Source organism: Saccoglossus kowalevskii, chromosome 19 (genome assembly GCF_978046115.1).
Source record: "Saccoglossus kowalevskii chromosome 19, keSacKowa6.1, whole genome shotgun sequence".
Lineage (NCBI taxonomy): Eukaryota > Metazoa > Hemichordata > Enteropneusta > Harrimaniidae > Saccoglossus > Saccoglossus kowalevskii.
This window is the reverse complement of record NC_140659.1, coordinates 25,825,162-25,838,063: the sequence shown is the minus strand read 5'-3', so window position 1 is coordinate 25,838,063 and position 12,902 is coordinate 25,825,162. Positions and strand designations below refer to the sequence as shown.

Sequence of the window (12,902 nt, the reverse complement as noted above, 5' to 3'; positions counted from 1 at the left end):
GGCTAACACGCAAAAGGTCCCTGGCGGAAACAATATGAAGCCAGTAAATATTTTGAAACGATATCTATGCTGGATACCATGTGAAACTACGTGCCCATAAAGCTAACTTCTCTTGAACTGCAGTTCTGCAGTGGCGTTAATCAAAGTTATTTGCATTTTAATCCACGTTATCAATGTTCCAAGTATAACTTAGCACTATATATGAATAGAGGTGTAATGCACACTAATTTACCTATTGCCTTCAACGACACGTTTCATAAGGTGGTGTTAATTATAAGTAAATTGGAATTTGTTTTCTCCTGCGGCGTCAATTAAAACTAAATGATATTTGTTTTCGCCCGGGTTCGAACCGGGGGCCTTTCGCGTGTGAGGCGAACGTGATAACCACTACACTACGAAAACTCGTTACATGAAATCGCAAAAAATCAGTTAGGCTTCAAATGTTGTATTCGCAAGTTTTTGAAACCGCCAAATTGGAAGATTGTGTGATCAATTCACTATACTGTTAATTGTATTTTCGTGAAGATGTGAGAAAAGCAAGCAGCCTGTTTCCGTAGTGTAGTGGTTATCACGTTCGGCTAACACGCGAAAGGTCCCTGGCGGAAACAATATGAAGCCAGTAAATATTTTGAAACGATATCTATGCTGGATACCATGTGAAACTACGTGCCCATAAAGCTAACTTCTCTTGAACTGCAGTTCTGCAGTGGCGTTAATCAAAGTTATTTGCATTTTAATCCACGTTATCAATGTTCCAAGTATAACTTAGCACTATATATGAATAGAGGTGTAATGTACACTAATTTACCTATTGCCTTCAACGACACGTTTCATAAGGTGGTGTTAATTATAAGTAAATTGGAATTTGTTTTCTCCTGCGGCGTCAATTAAAACTAAATGATATTTGTTTTCGCCCGGGTTCGAACCGGGGGCCTTTCGCGTGTATGGCGAACGTGATAACCACTACACTACGAAAACTCGTTACATGAAATCCCAAAAAATCAGTTAGGCTTCAAATGTTGTATTCGCAAGTTTTTGAAACTGCAAAATTGGAAGATTGTGTGATCAATTCACTATACTGTTAATTGTATTTTCGAGAAGATGTGAGAAAAGCAAGAATCCTGTTTCCGTAGTGTAGTGGTTATCACGTTCGCCTAACACGCGAAAGGTCCATGGTTCGAGCCCAGGCGGAAACAATATGAAGCCAGTAAATATTTTGAAACGTTATCAATGCTGGATACCATGTGAAACTACGTGCCCATAAAGCTAACTTCTCTTGAACTGCAGTTCTGCAGTGGCGTTAATCAAATTTATTTGCATTTTAATCCACGTTATCAATGTTCCAAGTATAACTTAGCACTATATATGAATAGAGGTGTAATGTACACTAATTTACCTATTGTCTTCAACGACACGTTTCATAAGGTGGTGTTAATTATAAGTAAATTGGAATTTGTTTTCTCCTGTGGCGTCAATTAAAACTAAATGATATTTGTTTTCGCCCGGGTTCGAACCGGGGGCCTTTCACATGTGAGGCGAACGTGATAACCACTACACTACGAAAACTCGTTACATGAAATCCCAAAAAATCAGTTAGGCTTCAAATGTTGTATTCGCAAGTTTTTGAAACTGCAAAATTGGAAGATTGTGTGATCAATTCACTATACTGTTAATTGTATTTTCGAGAAGATGTGAGAAAAGCAAGCAGCCTGTTAGGCTTCAAATGTTGTATTCGCAAGTTTTTGAAACTGCCAAATTGGAAGATTGTGTGATCAATTCACTATACTGTTAATTGTATTTTCGTGAAGATGTGAGAAAAGCAAGCAGCCTGTTTCCGTAGTGTAGTGGTTATCACGTTCGGCTAACACGCGAAAGGTCCCTGGCGGAAACAATATGAAGCCAGTAAATATTTTGAAACGATATCTATGCTGGATACCATGTGAAACTACGTGCCCATAAAGCTAACTTCTCTTGAACTGCAGTTCTGCAGTGGCGTTAATCAAAGTTATTTGCATTTTAATCCACGTTATCAATGTTCCAAGTATAACTTAGCACTATATATGAATAGAGGTGTAATGTACACTAATTTACCTATTGTCTTCAACGACACGTTTCATAAGGTGGTGTTAATTATAAGTAAATTGGAATTTGTTTTCTCCTGCGGCGTCAATTAAAACTAAATGATTTTTGTTTTTGCCCTGGTTCGAACCGGGGGCTTTTCGCGTGTATGGCGAACGTGAGAACCACTACACTACGAAAACTCGTTACATGAATGTTGTATTCGCAAGTTTTTGAAACTGCCAAATTGGAAGATTGTGTGATCAATTCACTATACTGTTAATTGTATTTTCGAGAAGATGTGAGAAAAGCAAGAAGCCTGTTTCCGTAGTGTAGTGGTTATCACGTTCGCCTAACACGCGAAAGGTCCCTGGTTCGAGCCCAGGCGGAAACAATATGAAGCCAGTAAATATTTTGAAACGTTATCAATGCTGGATACCATGTGAAACTACGTGCCCATAAAGCTAACTTCTCTTGAACTGCAGTTCTGCAGTGGCGTTAATCAAAGTTATTTGCATTTTAATACACGTTATCAATGTTCCAAGTATAACTTAGCACTATATATGAATAGAGGTGTAATGTACACTAATTTACCTATTGTTTTCAACGACACGTTTCATAAGGTGGTGTTAATTATAAGTAAATTGGAATTTGTTTTCTCCTGCGGCGTCAATTAAAACTAAATGATATTTGTTTTCGCCCGGGTTCGAACCGGGGGCCTTTCGCGTGTGAGGCGAACGTGATAAACACTACACTACGAAAACTCGTTACATGAAATCCCAAAAAATCAGTTAGGCTTCAAATGTTGTATTCGCAAGTTTTTGAAACTGCCAAATTGGAAGATTGTGTGATCAATTCACTATACTGTTAATTGTATTTTCGAGAAGATGTGAGAAAAGCAAGCAGCCTGTTTCCGTAGTGTAGTGGTTATCACGTTCGGCTAACACGCAAAAGGTCCCTGGCGGAAACAATATGAAGCCAGTAAATATTTTGAAACGATATCTATGCTGGATACCATGTGAAACTACGTGCCCATAAAGCTAACTTCTCTTGGTGTTAATTATAAGTAAATTGGAATTTGTTTTCTCCTGCGGCGTCAACTAAAACTAAATGATATTTGTTTTCGCCCGGGTTCGAACCGGGGCCTTTCGCGTGTGAGGCGAACGTGATAACCACTACACTACGAAAACTCGTTACATGAAATCGCAAAAAATCAGTTAGGCTTCAAATGTTGTATTCGCAAGTTTTTGAAACTGCAAAATTGGAAGATTGTGTGATCAATTCACTATACTGTTAATTGTATTTTCGAGAAGATGTGAGAAAAGCAAGCAGTCTGTTTCCGTAGTGTAGTGGTTATCACGTTCGCCTAACACGCGAAAGGTCCCTGGTTCGAGCCCAGGTGGAAACAATACGAAGCCAATAAATATTTTGAAATGATATCTATGCTGGATACCATGTGAAACTACGTGCCCATAAAGCTAACTTCTCTTGAACTGCAGTTCTGCAGTGGCGTTAATCAAAGTTATTTGCATTTTAATCCACGTTATCAATGTTCCAAGTATAACTTAGCACTATATATGAATAGAGGTGTAATGTACACTAATTTACCTATTGTCTTCAACGACACGTTTCATAAGGTGGTGTTAATTATAAGTAAATTGGAATTTGTTTTCTCCTGCGGCGTCAACTAAAACTAAATGATATTTGTTTCCGCCCGGGTTCGAACCGGGGCCTTTCGCGTGTGAGGCGAACGTGATAACCACTACACTACGAAAACTCGTTACATGCAATCGCAAAAAATCAGTTAGGCTTCAAATGTTGTATTCGCAAGTTTTTGAAACTGCAAAATTGGAAGATTGTGTGATCAATTCACTATACTGTTAATTGTATTTTCGAGAAGATGTGAGAAAAGCAAGCAGCCTGTTTTCGTAGTGTAGTGGTTATCACGTTCGCCTAACACGCGAAAGGTCCCTGGTTCGAGCCCAGGCGGAAACAATACGAAGCCAGTAAATATTTTGAAACGATATCTATGCTGGATACCATGTGAAACTACGTGCCCATAAAGCTAACTTCTCTTGAACTGCAGTTCTGCAGTGCCTTTAATCAAAGTTATTTGCATTTTAATCCACGTTATCAATGTTCCAAGTATAACTTAGCAGTATATATGATTAGAGGTGTAATGTACACTAATTTACCTATTGTTTTCAACGACACGTTTCATAAGGTGGTGTTAATTATAAGTAAATTGGAATTTGTTTTCTCCTGCGGCGTCAATTAAAACTAAATGATATTTGTTTTCGCCCGGGTTCGAACCGGGGGCCTTTCGCGTGTGAGGCGAACGTGATAACCACTACACTACGAAAACTCGTTACATGAAATCCCAAAAAATCAGTTAGGCTTCAAATGTTGTATTCGCAAGTTTTTGAAACTGCCAAATTGGAAGATTGTGTGATCAATTCACTATACTGTTAATTGTATTTTCGAGAAGATGTGAGAAAAGCAAGCAGCCTGTTTCCGTAGTGTAGTGGTTATCACGTTCGGCTAACACGCAAAAGGTCCCTGGCGGAAACAATATGAAGCCAGTAAATATTTTGAAACGATATCTATGCTGGATACCATGTGAAACTACGTGCCCATAAAGCTAACTTCTCTTGGTGTTAATTATAAGTAAATTGGAATTTGTTTTCTCCTGCGGCGTCAACTAAAACTAAATGATATTTGTTTTCGCCCGGGTTCGAACCGGGGCCTTTCGCGTGTGAGGCGAACGTGATAACCACTACACTACGAAAACTCGTTACATGAAATCGCAAAAAATCAGTTAGGCTTCAAATGTTGTATTCGCAAGTTTTTGAAACTGCAAAATTGGAAGATTGTGTGATCAATTCACTATACTGTTAATTGTATTTTCGAGAAGATGTGAGAAAAGCAAGCAGTCTGTTTCCGTAGTGTAGTGGTTATCACGTTCGCCTAACACGCGAAAGGTCCCTGGTTCGAGCCCAGGTGGAAACAATACGAAGCCAATAAATATTTTGAAATGATATCTATGCTGGATACCATGTGAAACTACGTGCCCATAAAGCTAACTTCTCTTGAACTGCAGTTCTGCAGTGGCGTTAATCAAAGTTATTTGCATTTTAATCCACGTTATCAATGTTCCAAGTATAACTTAGCACTATATATGAATAGAGGTGTAATGTACACTAATTTACCTATTGTCTTCAACGACACGTTTCATAAGGTGGTGTTAATTATAAGTAAATTGGAATTTGTTTTCTCCTGCGGCGTCAACTAAAACTAAATGATATTTGTTTCCGCCCGGGTTCGAACCGGGGCCTTTCGCGTGTGAGGCGAACGTGATAACCACTACACTACGAAAACTCGTTACATGCAATCGCAAAAAATCAGTTAGGCTTCAAATGTTGTATTCGCAAGTTTTTGAAACTGCAAAATTGGAAGATTGTGTGATCAATTCACTATACTGTTAATTGTATTTTCGAGAAGATGTGAGAAAAGCAAGCAGCCTGTTTTCGTAGTGTAGTGTTTATCACGTTCGCCTAACACGCGAAAGGTCCCTGGTTCGAGCCCAGGCGGAAACAATACGAAGCCAGTAAATATTTTGAAACGATATCTATGCTGGATACCATGTGAAACTACGTGCCCATAAAGCTAACTTCTCTTGAACTGCAGTTCTGCAGTGCCGTTAATCAAAGTTATTTGCATTTTAATCCACGTTATCAATGTTCCAAGTATAACTTAGCAGTATATATGAATAGAGGTGTAATGTACACTAATTTACCTATTGTCTTCAACGACACGTTTCATAAGGTGGTGTTAATTATAAGTAAATTGGAATTTGTTTTCTCCTGCGGCGTCAACTAAAACTAAATGATATTTGTTTTCGCCCGGGTTCGAACCGGGGCCTTTCGCGTGTGAGGCGAACGTGATAACCACTACACTACGAAAACTCGTTACATGAAATCGCAAAAAATCAGTTAGGCTTCAAATGTTGTATTCGCAAGTTTTTGAAACTGCAAAATTGGAAGATTGTGTGATCAATTCACTATACTGTTAATTGTATTTTCGAGAAGATGTGAGAAAAGCAAGCAGCCTGTTTTCGTAGTGTAGTGGTTATCACGTTCGCCTAACACGCGAAAGGTCCCTGGTTCGAGCCCAGGCGGAAACAATACGAAGCCAGTAAATATTTTGAAACGATATCTATGCTGGATACCATGTGAAACTACGTGCCCATAAAGCTAACTTCTCTTGAACTGCAGTTCTGCAGTGGCGTTAATCAAAGTTATTTGCATTTTAATCCACGTTATCAATGTTCCATGTATAACTTAGCACTATATATGAATAGAGGTGTAATGTACACTAATTTATCTAGTGTCTTCAACGACACGTTTCATAAGGTGGTGTTAATTATAAGTAAATTGAATTTGTTTTCTCCTGCGGCGTCAATTAAAACTAAATAATTTTTGTTTTCGCCAGGGTTCGATCTGGAGGCCTTTCGCGTGTAAAGCAAACGTGATAACCACTACACTACGAAAACTCGTTACATGAAATCGCAAAAAATCAGTTAGGCTTCAAATGTTGTATTCGCAAGTTTTTGAAACTGCAAAATTGGAAGATTGTGTGATCAATTCACTATACTGTTAATTGTATTTTCGAGAAGATGTGAGAAAAGCAAGCAGCCTGTTTCCGTAGTGTAGTGGTTATCACGTTCGGCTAACACGCGAAAGGTCCCTGGCGGAAACAATATGAAGCCAGTAAATATTTTGAAACGATATCTATGCTGGATACCATGTGAAACTACGTGCCCATAAAGCTAACTTCTCTTGAACTGCAGTTCTGCAGTGGCGTTAATCAAAGTTATTTGCATTTTAATTCACGTTGTCAATGTTCCAAGTATAACTTAGCACTATATATGAATAGAGGTGTAATGTACACTAATTTACCTATTGTCTTCAACGACTCGTTTCATAAGGTGGTGTTAATTATAAGTAAATTGGAATTTGTTTTCTCCTGCGGCGTCAATTAAAACTAAATGATATTTGTTTTCGCCCGGGTTCGAAACGGGGGCCTTTCGCGTGTGAGGCGAACGTGATAACCACTACACTACGAAAACTCGTTACATGAAATCCCAAAAAATCAGTTAGGCTTCAAATGTTGTATTCGCAAGTTTTTGAAACTGCAAAATTGGAAGATTGTGTGATCAATTCACTATACTGTTAATTGTATTTTCGAGAAGATGTGAGAAAAACAAGCAGCCTGTTTCCGTAGTGTAATGGTTATCACGTTCGCCTAACACGCGAAAGGTCCCTGGCGGAAACAATATGAAGCCAGTAAATATTTTGAAACGATATCTATGCTGGATACCATGTGAAACTACGTGCCCATAAAGCTAACTTCTCTTGAACTGCAGTTCTGCAGTGGCGTTAATCAAAGTTATTTGCATTTTAATCCACGTTATCAATGTTCCAAGTATAACTTAGCACTATATATGAATAGATGTGTAATGTACACTAATTTACCTATTGTCTTCTACGACACGTTTCATAAGGTGGTGTTAATTATAAGTAAATTGGAATTTCTTTTCTCCTGCGGCGTTAATTAAAACTAAATGATTTTTGTTTTCGCCCGGGTTCGAACCGGGGGCCTTTCGCGTGTGAGGCAAACGTGATAACCACTACACTACGAAAACTCGTTACATGAAATCGCAAAAAATCAGTTAGGCTTCAAATGTTGTATTCGCAAGTTTTTGAAACTGCAAAATTGCAAGATTGTGTGATCAATTCACTATACTGTTAATTGTATTTTCGAGAAGATGTTAGAAAAGCAAGCAGCCTGTTTCCGTAGTGTTGTGGTTATCACGTTCGCCTAACACGCGAAGGGTCCCTGGTTCGAGCCCAGGCGGAAACAATATGAAGCCAGTAAATATTTTGAAACGATATCTATGCTGGATACCATGTGAAACTACGTGCCCATAAAGCTAACTTCTCTTGAACTGCAGTTCTGCAGTGGCGTTAATCAAAGTTATTTGCATTTTAATCCACGTTATCAATGTTCCAAGTATAACTTAGCACTATATATGAATAGAGGTGTAATGTACACTAATTTACCTATTGTCTTCAACGACACGTTTCATAAGGTGGTGTTGATTATAAGTAAATTGGAATTTCTTTTCTCCTGCGGCGTCAATTAAAACTAAATGATATTTGTTTTCGCCCGGGTTCGAACCGGGGGCCTTTCGCGTATGAGGCGAACGTGATAACCACTACACTACGAAAACTCGTTACATGAAATCCCAAAAAATCAGTTAGGCTTCAAATGTTGTATTCGCAGGTTTTTGAAACTGCAAAATTGGAAGATTGTGTGATCAATTCACTATACTGTTAATTGTATTTTCGAGAAGATGTGAGAAAAGCAAGCAGCCTGTTTCCGTAGTGAAGTGGTTATCACGTTCGCCTAACACGCGAAAGGTCCCTGGTTCGAGCCCAGGCGGAAATAATATGAAGCCAGTAAATATTTTGAAACGATATCTATGCTGGATACCATGTGAAACTACGTGCCCATAAAGCTAACTTCTCTTGAACTGCAGTTCTGCAGTGGCGTTAATCAAAGTTATTTGCATTTTAATCCACGTTATCAATGTTCCAAGTATAACTTAGCACTATATATGAATAGCAAGCAGCCTGTTTCCGTAGTGTAGTGGTTATCACGTTCGCCTAACACGCGAAAGGTCCCTGGTGCGAGCCCAGGCGGAAACAATATGAAGCCAGTAAATATTTTGAAACGATATCTATGCTGGATACCATGTGAAACTACGTGCCCATAAAGCTAACTTCTCTTGAACTGCAGTTCTGCAGTGGCGTTAATCAAAGTTATTTGCATTTTAATCCACGTTATCAATGTTCCAAGTATAACTTAGCACTATATATGAATAGAGGTGTAATGTACACTAATTTACCTATTGTCTTCAACGACACGTTTCATAAGGTGGTGTTAATTATAAGTAAATTGGAATTTGTTTTCTCCTGCGGCGTCAACTAAAACTAAATGATATTTGTTTTCGCCCGGGTTCGAACCGGGGCCTTTCGCGTGTGAGGCGAACGTGATAACCACTACACTACGAAAACTCGTTACATGAAATCGCAAAAAATCAGTTAGGCTTCAAATGTTGTATTCGCAAGTTTTTGAAACTGCAAAATTGGAAGATTGTGTGATCAATTCACTATACTGTTAATTGTATTTTCGAGAAGATGTGAGAAAAGCAAGCAGCCTGTTTCCGTAGTGTAGTGGTTATCACGTTCGCCTAACACGCGAAAGGTCCCTGGTTCGAGCCCAGGCGGAAACAATACGAAGCCAGTAAATATTTTGAAACGATATCTATGCTGGATACCATGTGAAACTACGTGCCCATAAAGCTAACTTCTCTTGAACTGCAGTTCTGCAGTGGCGTTAATCAAAGTTATTTGCATTTTAATCCACGTTATCAATGTTCCAAGTATAACTTAGCACTATATATGAATAGAGGTGTAATGTACACTAATTTACCTATTGTCTTCAACGACACGTTTCATAAGGTGGCGTTGATTATAAGTAAATTGGAATTTCTTTTCTCCTGCGGCGTCAATTAAAACTAAATGATATTTGTTTTCGCCCGGGTTCGAACCGGGGCCTTTCGCGTGTGAGGCGAACGTGATAACCACTACACTACGAAAACTCGTTAAATGAAATCGCGAAAAATCAGTTAGGCTTCAAATGTTGTATTCGCAAGTTTTTGAAACTGCAAAATTGGAAGATTGTGTGATCAATTCACTATACTGTTAATTGTATTTTCGAGAAGATGTGAGAAAAGCAAGCAGCCTGTTTCCGTAGTGTAGTGGTTATCACGTTCGGCTAACACGCGAAAGGTCCCTGGCGGAAACAATATGAAGCCAGTAAATATTTTGAAACGATATCTATGCTGGATACCATGTGAAACTACGTGCCCATAAAGCTAACTTCTCTTGAACTGTAGTTCTGCAGTGGCGTTAATCAAAGTTATTTGCATTTTAATCCACGTTATCAATGTTCCAAGTATAACTTAGCACTATATATGAATAGAGGTGTAATGTACACTAATTTACCTATTGTCTTCAACGACACGTTTCATAAGGTGGTGTTAATTATAAGTAAATTGGAATTTGTTTTCTCCTGCGGCGTCAACTAAAACTAAATGATATTTGTTTTCGCCCGGGTTCGAACCGGGGCCTTTCGCGTGTGAGGCGAACGTGATAACCACTACACTACGAAAACTCGTTACCTGCAATCGCAAAAAATCAGTTAGGCTTCAAATGTTGTATTCGCAAGTTTTTGAAACTGCAACATTGGAAGATTGTGTGATCAATTCACTATACTGTTAATTGTATTTTCGAGAAGATGTGAGAAAAGCAAGCAGCCTGTTAGGCTTCAAATGTTGTATTCGCAAGTTTTTGAAACTGCCAAATTGGAAGATTGTGTGATCAATTCACTATACTGTTAATTGTATTTTCGTGAAGATGTGAGAAAAGCAAGCAGCCTGTTTCCGTAGTGTAGTGGTTATCACGTTCGGCTAACACGCGAAAGGTCCCTGGCGGAAACAATATGAAGCCAGTAAATATTTTGAAACGATATCTATGCTGGATACCATGTGAAACTACGTGCCCATAAAGCTAACTTCTCTTGAACTGCCGTTCTGCAGTGGCGTTAATCAAAGTTATTTGCATTTTAATCCACGTTATCAATGTTCCAAGTATAACTTAGCACTATATATGAATAGAGGTGTAATGTACACTAATTTACCTATTGTCTTCAACGACACGTTTCATAAGGTGGTGTTAATTATACGTAAATTGGAATTTGTTTTCTCCTGCGGCGTCAACTAAAACTAAATGATATTTGTTTTCGCCCGGGTTCGAACCGGGGCCTTTCGCGTGTGAGGCGAACGTGATAACCACTACACTACGAAAACTCGTTACATGCAATCGCAAAAAATCAGTTAGGCTTCAAATGTTGTATTCGCAAGTTTTTGAAACTGCAAAATTGGAAGATTGTGTGATCAATTCACTATACTGTTAATTGTATTTTCGAGAAGATGTGAGAAAAGCAAGCAGCCTGTTTTCGTAGTGTAGTGGTTATCACGTTCGGCTAACACGCGAAAGGTCCCTGGCGGAAACAATATGAAGCCAGTAAATATTTTGAAACGATATCTATGCTGGATACCATGTGAAACTACGTGCCCATAAAGCTAACTTCTCTTGAACTGCAGTTCTGCAGTGGCGTTAATCAAAGTTATTTGCATTTTAATCCACGTTATCAATGTTCCAAGTATAACTTAGCACTATATATGAATAGAAGTGTAATGTACGCTAATTTACCTATTGTCTTCAACGACACGTTTCATAAGGTGGTGTTAATTATAAGTAAATTGGAATTTCTTTTCTCCTGCGGCGTTAATTAAAACTAAATGATTTTTGTTTTCGCCCGGGTTCGAACCGGGGACCTTTCGCGTGTGAGGCAAACGTGATAACCACTACACTACGAAAACTCGTTACATGAAATCGCAAAAAATCAGTTAGGTTTCAAATGTTGTATTCGCAAGTTTTTGAAACTGCCAAATTGGAAGATTGTGTGATCAATTCACTATACTGTTAATTGTATTTTCGAGAAGATGTGAGAAAAGCAAGCAGCCTGTTTCCGTAGTGTAGTGGTTATCGCGTTCGGCTAACACGCGAAAGGTCCCAGGCGGAAACAATATGAAGCCAGTAAATATTTTGAAACGATATATATGCTGGATACCATGTGAAACTACGTGCCCATAAAGATAACTTCTCTTGAACTGCAGTTCTGCAGTGGCGTTAATCAAAGTTATTTGCATTTTAATCCACGTTATCAATGTTCCAAGTATAACTTAGCACTATATATGAATAGAGGTGTAATGTACACTAATTTACCTATTGTCTTCAACGACACGTTTCTTAAGGTGGTGTTAATTATAAGTAAATTGGAATTTCTTTTCTCCTGCGGCGTTAATTAAAACTAAATGATTTTTGTTTTCGCCCGGGTTCGAACCGGGGACCTTTCGCGTGTGAGGCAAACGTGATAACCACTACACTACGAAAACTCGTTACATGAAATCGCAAAAAATCAGTTAGGTTTCAAATGTTGTATTCGCAAGTTTTTGAAACTGCCAAATTGGAAGATTGTGTGATCAATTCACTATACTGTTAATTGTATTTTCGAGAAGATGTGAGAAAAGCAAGCAGCCTGTTTCCGTAGTGTAGTGGTTATCGCGTTCGGCTAACACGCGAAAGGTCCCAGGCGGAAACAATATGAAGCCAGTAAATATTTTGAAACGTTATCAATGCTGGATACCATGTGAAACTACGTGCCCATAAAGCTAACTTCTCTTGAACTGCAGTTCTGCAGTGGCGTTAATCAAAGTTATTTGCATTTTAATACACGTTATCAATGTTCCAAGTATAACTTAGCACTATATATGAATAGAGGTGTAATGTACACTAATTTACCTATTGTTTTCAACGACACGTTTCATAAGGTGGTGTTAATTATAAGTAAATTGGAATTTGTTTTCTCCTGCGGCGTCAATTAAAACTAAATGATATTTGTTTTCGCCCGGGTTCGAACCGGGGGCCTTTCGCGTGTGAGGCGAACGTGATAACCACTACACTACGAAAACTCGTTACATGAAATCCCCAAAAATCAGTTAGGCTTCAAATGTTGTATTCGCAAGTTTTTGAAACTGCAAAATTGGAAGATTGTGTGATCAATTCACTATACTGTTAATTGTATTTTCGAGA

At 38.5% G+C, this 12,902-nt stretch overlaps 31 non-coding genes across 31 annotated transcripts; 11 read left to right on the top strand and 20 right to left on the bottom strand.

The window, feature by feature from the left end:
* Positions 1 to 329: 329 nt before the first annotated feature.
* Positions 330 to 402, bottom strand: TRNAV-CAC (transfer RNA valine (anticodon CAC)). The gene has a single exon. It is a non-coding gene; the product is annotated as a tRNA-Val (tRNA).
* A 503-nt stretch (positions 403 to 905) lies between these two features.
* TRNAV-UAC (transfer RNA valine (anticodon UAC)) lies at positions 906 to 978 on the bottom strand. Its single transcript has one exon. It is a non-coding gene; the product is annotated as a tRNA-Val (tRNA).
* A 145-nt stretch (positions 979 to 1,123) lies between these two features.
* TRNAV-AAC (transfer RNA valine (anticodon AAC)) lies at positions 1,124 to 1,196 on the top strand. The gene has a single exon. It is a non-coding gene; the product is annotated as a tRNA-Val (tRNA).
* A 297-nt stretch (positions 1,197 to 1,493) lies between these two features.
* On the bottom strand, positions 1,494 to 1,566 carry TRNAV-CAC (transfer RNA valine (anticodon CAC)). The gene has a single exon. It is a non-coding gene; the product is annotated as a tRNA-Val (tRNA).
* An 813-nt stretch (positions 1,567 to 2,379) lies between these two features.
* TRNAV-AAC (transfer RNA valine (anticodon AAC)) lies at positions 2,380 to 2,452 on the top strand. The gene has a single exon. It is a non-coding gene; the product is annotated as a tRNA-Val (tRNA).
* Positions 2,453 to 2,749: 297 nt separating this feature from the next.
* On the bottom strand, positions 2,750 to 2,822 carry TRNAV-CAC (transfer RNA valine (anticodon CAC)). Its single transcript has one exon. It is a non-coding gene; the product is annotated as a tRNA-Val (tRNA).
* A 354-nt stretch (positions 2,823 to 3,176) lies between these two features.
* On the bottom strand, positions 3,177 to 3,248 carry TRNAV-CAC (transfer RNA valine (anticodon CAC)). Its single transcript has one exon. It is a non-coding gene; the product is annotated as a tRNA-Val (tRNA).
* A 145-nt stretch (positions 3,249 to 3,393) lies between these two features.
* TRNAV-AAC (transfer RNA valine (anticodon AAC)) lies at positions 3,394 to 3,466 on the top strand. The gene has a single exon. It is a non-coding gene; the product is annotated as a tRNA-Val (tRNA).
* Positions 3,467 to 3,763: 297 nt separating this feature from the next.
* TRNAV-CAC (transfer RNA valine (anticodon CAC)) lies at positions 3,764 to 3,835 on the bottom strand. Its single transcript has one exon. It is a non-coding gene; the product is annotated as a tRNA-Val (tRNA).
* Positions 3,836 to 3,980: 145 nt separating this feature from the next.
* On the top strand, positions 3,981 to 4,053 carry TRNAV-AAC (transfer RNA valine (anticodon AAC)). Its single transcript has one exon. It is a non-coding gene; the product is annotated as a tRNA-Val (tRNA).
* A 297-nt stretch (positions 4,054 to 4,350) lies between these two features.
* Positions 4,351 to 4,423, bottom strand: TRNAV-CAC (transfer RNA valine (anticodon CAC)). Its single transcript has one exon. It is a non-coding gene; the product is annotated as a tRNA-Val (tRNA).
* Positions 4,424 to 4,777: 354 nt separating this feature from the next.
* On the bottom strand, positions 4,778 to 4,849 carry TRNAV-CAC (transfer RNA valine (anticodon CAC)). The gene has a single exon. It is a non-coding gene; the product is annotated as a tRNA-Val (tRNA).
* A 145-nt stretch (positions 4,850 to 4,994) lies between these two features.
* Positions 4,995 to 5,067, top strand: TRNAV-AAC (transfer RNA valine (anticodon AAC)). The gene has a single exon. It is a non-coding gene; the product is annotated as a tRNA-Val (tRNA).
* A 297-nt stretch (positions 5,068 to 5,364) lies between these two features.
* Positions 5,365 to 5,436, bottom strand: TRNAV-CAC (transfer RNA valine (anticodon CAC)). The gene has a single exon. It is a non-coding gene; the product is annotated as a tRNA-Val (tRNA).
* A 145-nt stretch (positions 5,437 to 5,581) lies between these two features.
* Positions 5,582 to 5,654, top strand: TRNAV-AAC (transfer RNA valine (anticodon AAC)). The gene has a single exon. It is a non-coding gene; the product is annotated as a tRNA-Val (tRNA).
* A 297-nt stretch (positions 5,655 to 5,951) lies between these two features.
* Positions 5,952 to 6,023, bottom strand: TRNAV-CAC (transfer RNA valine (anticodon CAC)). The gene has a single exon. It is a non-coding gene; the product is annotated as a tRNA-Val (tRNA).
* A 145-nt stretch (positions 6,024 to 6,168) lies between these two features.
* Positions 6,169 to 6,241, top strand: TRNAV-AAC (transfer RNA valine (anticodon AAC)). Its single transcript has one exon. It is a non-coding gene; the product is annotated as a tRNA-Val (tRNA).
* An 872-nt stretch (positions 6,242 to 7,113) lies between these two features.
* On the bottom strand, positions 7,114 to 7,186 carry TRNAV-CAC (transfer RNA valine (anticodon CAC)). The gene has a single exon. It is a non-coding gene; the product is annotated as a tRNA-Val (tRNA).
* A 503-nt stretch (positions 7,187 to 7,689) lies between these two features.
* Positions 7,690 to 7,762, bottom strand: TRNAV-CAC (transfer RNA valine (anticodon CAC)). Its single transcript has one exon. It is a non-coding gene; the product is annotated as a tRNA-Val (tRNA).
* A 145-nt stretch (positions 7,763 to 7,907) lies between these two features.
* On the top strand, positions 7,908 to 7,980 carry TRNAV-AAC (transfer RNA valine (anticodon AAC)). The gene has a single exon. It is a non-coding gene; the product is annotated as a tRNA-Val (tRNA).
* A 297-nt stretch (positions 7,981 to 8,277) lies between these two features.
* On the bottom strand, positions 8,278 to 8,350 carry TRNAM-CAU (transfer RNA methionine (anticodon CAU)). Its single transcript has one exon. It is a non-coding gene; the product is annotated as a tRNA-Met (tRNA).
* Positions 8,351 to 8,495: 145 nt separating this feature from the next.
* On the top strand, positions 8,496 to 8,568 carry TRNAV-AAC (transfer RNA valine (anticodon AAC)). The gene has a single exon. It is a non-coding gene; the product is annotated as a tRNA-Val (tRNA).
* Positions 8,569 to 8,755: 187 nt separating this feature from the next.
* TRNAV-AAC (transfer RNA valine (anticodon AAC)) lies at positions 8,756 to 8,828 on the top strand. The gene has a single exon. It is a non-coding gene; the product is annotated as a tRNA-Val (tRNA).
* A 297-nt stretch (positions 8,829 to 9,125) lies between these two features.
* On the bottom strand, positions 9,126 to 9,197 carry TRNAV-CAC (transfer RNA valine (anticodon CAC)). The gene has a single exon. It is a non-coding gene; the product is annotated as a tRNA-Val (tRNA).
* Positions 9,198 to 9,342: 145 nt separating this feature from the next.
* Positions 9,343 to 9,415, top strand: TRNAV-AAC (transfer RNA valine (anticodon AAC)). The gene has a single exon. It is a non-coding gene; the product is annotated as a tRNA-Val (tRNA).
* A 297-nt stretch (positions 9,416 to 9,712) lies between these two features.
* Positions 9,713 to 9,784, bottom strand: TRNAV-CAC (transfer RNA valine (anticodon CAC)). Its single transcript has one exon. It is a non-coding gene; the product is annotated as a tRNA-Val (tRNA).
* A 503-nt stretch (positions 9,785 to 10,287) lies between these two features.
* On the bottom strand, positions 10,288 to 10,359 carry TRNAV-CAC (transfer RNA valine (anticodon CAC)). Its single transcript has one exon. It is a non-coding gene; the product is annotated as a tRNA-Val (tRNA).
* A 622-nt stretch (positions 10,360 to 10,981) lies between these two features.
* TRNAV-CAC (transfer RNA valine (anticodon CAC)) lies at positions 10,982 to 11,053 on the bottom strand. Its single transcript has one exon. It is a non-coding gene; the product is annotated as a tRNA-Val (tRNA).
* Positions 11,054 to 11,556: 503 nt separating this feature from the next.
* On the bottom strand, positions 11,557 to 11,629 carry TRNAV-CAC (transfer RNA valine (anticodon CAC)). The gene has a single exon. It is a non-coding gene; the product is annotated as a tRNA-Val (tRNA).
* Positions 11,630 to 12,132: 503 nt separating this feature from the next.
* TRNAV-CAC (transfer RNA valine (anticodon CAC)) lies at positions 12,133 to 12,205 on the bottom strand. Its single transcript has one exon. It is a non-coding gene; the product is annotated as a tRNA-Val (tRNA).
* A 503-nt stretch (positions 12,206 to 12,708) lies between these two features.
* TRNAV-CAC (transfer RNA valine (anticodon CAC)) lies at positions 12,709 to 12,781 on the bottom strand. Its single transcript has one exon. It is a non-coding gene; the product is annotated as a tRNA-Val (tRNA).
* Positions 12,782 to 12,902: the final 121 nt, after the last annotated feature.